The following is a 4,814-nucleotide window of genomic DNA, read 5'->3' as shown; positions in this document are numbered from 1 at the left end:
ACGATGGCCGCTTCCGGCACGCACCCCACTACTACCGCCACGCGGCCGCAGCCAGCGCCGCCATTGGCTGCTGCGCTGGATGTTTCCGCCAATAGGCGCCGGAGGAACTGCCCCCCTCACCCCCCCCCTCTGTCTGACTTGCGGATTCAAAATTCAAAGCTGCAGGGCAGCCTGTCTGCACGGCGCTCAGCCGGCTCGCAGATACTCCCGGCGAGGGAGGAGGTACCTCTTCCCCTGCTCTCCCGAATCCCACTGGCTCTGCCTGTCCCGTCTCCCTGAATTCAGAGCCGCCGAGGACAGAGGACAGACCTGGAAGCAGCTCAGCTCCTTCTGTGTCTACCACCCCCCCTCTCAGTTTAGTTCAATTCAATTCAAGGTGCTGTATTAGCATGACCGATGGGTACAATCAGTGTTGCCAAAGCAAATAAAAATAATAACATTAACATGAAACAAAACAAAAAAATAAAAGTAAAATAAAATTAACAGACATTTACAACAGAGACATGTCATAAATATTGACATATACTGTAAACATATTGAGCATTATTGGGAGACAGGCTCACTGTTCCTCAGGCTGTGACAGGAGATCACATACTGGGCTGCCAGTTCAGCTGAATTCCCTCCTCCCTCTCCCAGTAGGATTGGGACCCGTTGTGATTCTGGCAGGTGTGGGGAACTCTGGGATTAGATTTCTGAATTTAGGGAAGAATGTTTGTCTAATCCCAGAGTATCTGTCACAGTGCAGTAGGAAGTGCACCTCTGTCTCTGTTTCTCCCCGCTGGCAGTGGGAGCACAGCCTGTCCTCTCTGGGCAGCCAGGTCTGCCTGTGTCGCCCAGTTTCTATGGCCAGGCTGTGGTCACTGAGCCTGTACTTTGTCAGGGTCTGTTTCTTTTTGCTGTTTCTTATCTTGGTCAAATATTCGGCTAGTGTGTATTGTCTGTTTAGGGTTCTGTAGCATTCCAGTTTATGTTGTGTTTGTGTGTGTGTGTCCCAGTGTGTGAGATATTGCTGTTTGATCTGTGCTGTGATGTGGTGGAGTCTGAGTTGTGGTGCTCTAGCAGTGCTGTCTTGAGGCTGGTTAGTGTCGGTGTGGCTCAGGTCAGTGAGCCTCAGGACCAGCTGGCTCAGGGGGCTCTGTTTTGGGCTCAGCTCTTGGCTCAGCAGGGCTTTGTGGTGGTAGGAATTTTGGTCGCTGTTTTTTAGGTGTAGTCAATACTTTAATACTCTTTTCTGTATGTTTATCAATAGTGGGTACTGGCCTAATTCGGCCCTGCACCTGTTGTTAGGAGTTCTTCTCTGCACACAGAGGATGTTTCTACAGATCTCCATGTGCTCTGCCCGGAATCGCAAAGTACTGCAGAGGGTGGTGAAGTCAGCGCAGCTTATCACCAGCTGTGAGCTACAGTACCAAGCATCCAGGATATCTACTCAGCTAGATGTCTGAAGAAGGCCAGGTCCATTCTCAAGGACCCCAGTCATCCCAGTCACAAACTGTTTTCCCTCCTACCGTCCAGTAAACGGTACCGAAGCATTCGGTCCAAGTCCAACAGACTACGGAACAGCTTCTACAGTACCTCCAGGCAATAGGACTGCTAAATAGCCAAGCTGCAGCTCCTTCAGGAAACCACCCCTAATGGCTACATGCACATAACAGTTTTCACTGTATTCAGCATAACTGCACTACATGTACATATTGCACACACCATGGACACATAGCAGGTCTACTCATATTGAGTTTTATTCAATTTAAAAAAATGTAACCTCAAATTTTGTGATTTTTGTGTTTTTGTGAATTTTTTTATTCTTGTGATTTTTGTGAGCTCGCAGAAAAAGACATTTCATTGCCAGCAACTACTGCTGCACGCTGTATTGTTGTGCATTTGATAAATAAACTTTGATTTTTATTTTTATTTTTTTTTATTTTTTTGATGTGCTGAGTTTCTGTGGGGTGTTTGTCCCATTGAGTGTACTCCTGGTCTGTGAGGGGACCCCACACTTCACTGCCGTATAGGGCAATGGGTTGGATTACACTTTCAAATATTTGGAGCCAGATTCTTGTTGGTGGGTTGATGTTGAAGAGCCTCCTTCTTATTGCGTAGAAAGCCCTGAGTGCCTTCTTCCTCAGTGCCTTCACTGCCAGGTCAAAACTCCCAGATGAGCTGATGGTGAGCCTGAGATATGTGTAGCTGGATGTGTGCTCCAATGTGTTGTTGTTGAGTGTGAATTTGTACCTGTTTCCCTGAGGTCTGGCTTTCTTCTGGAAAACCATAACTCTGGTCTTGTCCAGATTGACTGTCAGCGCCCAGGTCTGACAGTACTGCTCCAGCAGTGCCAGGTTCTGCTGCAGCCCCTGTTCTGTGGGTGACAGCAGGACCAGGTCATCTGCATAGAGCAGGAACTTGATTTCTGTGTCGTGTAGTGTGAGACCAGGAGCTGCAGACTGTTCCAACATTCCTGCTAATTCATTGATATAGATATTGAACAGTGTTGGGCTCAGGCTGCAGCCCTGTCTCACCCCACGACCTTGGGTGAAGAATTTTGTCCTTTTGTTTCCAATTTTCACTGCACATTTGCTCTCTGAATACATTGATTTAATGATGTCGTACACTTTGCCCCCTATGCCACTTTGGAGTAGTTTGTAAAACAATCTTTCATGCCAAATCAAGTTTTCCATAAATGGTGTTTTGGTCTGATTGATTTGTATTTGGGAGCTTTTGATAGAGACTTTCATGTTTGCCAGATTGTTCCATTTTGGATGGCCAGTTCTTCTGGTTTTGATTTATTTAAATTGTTCCACTTCTCCCAGAAACAGTCCTGATTTAGTGACTCCTCAATTTCTGCAAGTTGTTTGTTTATGTATGTGTTTCTTTTCTTTTTCAGTGTGTGTTTGTAAAGTTTTACAGTATCACAGTAGCTGAGACGCAGATCTGTGTTGTGTGGTTGTCTGTGTCTTTGATTTGAGACTTTTCATAGTGCATTTCTGATGTTTTTGCACTCCGTATCAAACCACTTTTCTTTTGCTTTTGTTTTTTTGGTAGTTTTTTTATTTAGTTGTTTTTAGCTTGGATTTTGATGCTAGTTTGTGAAATAGGTGATTTAGTTTTTGTGTGGCCAAGTTTATGTCTAATTTGTTGGTTTGATATGGAGTGTTTAGGAATGTATCCAACAGTGTCTGAATTTCTTCATCTCCCAGTGCAGTTTGGTATCTGTCTAGGCCGTCTGTGTCCCATCTGTACACCTGGTTGAGGTCATACAGCAGGCTGGGCTGTGTCAGTGTATCTCTGTGCTGGTGTGCACTCTTCATGTAGAGTGTGATCTGGCTGTGGTTGGAGAGAGGAGTTTGTGGCCTGACAGTGAAGGCACTGATACAGGAGGGGTCCAGGTCGGTGATGGCGTAGTCCACCACACTGCTGCCCAGAGCTGAGCTGTAGGTGAACCTGCCTAGAGAGTCCCCTCTAGTCCTGCTGTTGACGATGTACAGGCCCAGCCCTTGACAGAGCTGGAGCAGCTCGCACCTGGTGCTGTTGACCGTGGTATCATGGCTGCACCTGTGTGAGGTGACCGGTGTGTGGTACAGAGGGGATTTTCCGAATACGTGAGTGTTTCCTTGTGTGCTGGTGAAGTCTGCCAGTGTGCCTGTTCGTGCATTGAGGTCACCACAGAGCAGCACGTTTCCCTGGCCCTGGAAATGACCGATCTCCGTGTGGAGACTGGGGAGAATTCCCTCACAGTCGTAGGGGGATTCTGAGGGTGGGATGTAGACAGCACACAGGAAAACCTCATTTTCTGTACATATGGTATTTCTTTTGATTTTAAGCCAAACTTGTGTCTCTTCCCTCTTTACCAATTGTATGAAGTGACTGAGCTCCGCTCTGTACCACACAATGATCCCCCCAGAGTCTCTGCCCCGAGTGATTTGGGTTTTTTTGGCAGAGGGCACCATGATCTCCTTGTAGCCTGGGGGACAGTGGGTAGCCAAGTCTCCCCGATACCATGTCTCCTGTAGGATCATGATGTCTGTCTCCTTTACATTCTTGATAAACTCAGGATCAGTGCTCTTCAGCCCAAATGCTGACGAGCCCAGACCCTGAATGTTCCACAAACATATCGTTAGAGATCTCATTGTTAGCATTTGAATTATCTTTGCAATTTGTTATTGTATTGTTATCTGGAACTGTATCAAATTTGTGTCGGACATTTACATCATCAACAAAAACAGAGTATTGTGCTGGATTTGTGTCTGTCGCTGTGGGAGCTGGTAGTTCAGCTTTCTCTCTATCCCTCTCTCAATCTCTCTCTCTCTCCCTCTCTGTTCCTCTTTTAATTCCTCTCTCTCTGTCCCTCTTCCTCCTTCACTCTCTGTTCCTCTATCTCTCTTTATCCCTCTCTCTCCGTTCCTCTCTCTATCCCTTTCTCTCTATCCCTCTCTCTGTCCCTCCATTCCTGCAGCCTGTGACAGCAGAATTCCAGTTCTCCAGGAGGGAGTCTCTCTCTGCACTGCTCAGCAGCTCGGGAAAATACAGAGCTACCCTGCTGATTAATTGCGTGTATATAGCGCCTTTCACCCTGACGTTTCCCAAAGCCCCTTCCAAAAGGAGGAACCCTCTTCACCCCCCCACTGCCGTGCGGCCCCCTGCACCAGGGGCAACAAGGGGGGGCGGCTGGGGGGCCAGCTGGGCTGGAATGTACCCGGACTGCAGAGGAACACCCTCCTCGTCCAGACGGAGACAGCAGGTCCTCCGGGTAAATATCTCCACGTACCTGCGCATCACTCCCCCTCCCAACAAAAACACAGCTCACACACCACGGAGGA

The sequence above is a fragment of the Atractosteus spatula genome, chromosome 17, assembly GCF_055471065.1.
Source record: "Atractosteus spatula isolate fAtrSpa1 chromosome 17, fAtrSpa1.hap1, whole genome shotgun sequence".
Taxonomy (NCBI): domain Eukaryota; kingdom Metazoa; phylum Chordata; class Actinopteri; order Semionotiformes; family Lepisosteidae; genus Atractosteus; species Atractosteus spatula.
This window is presented reverse-complemented; position numbering follows the sequence as displayed.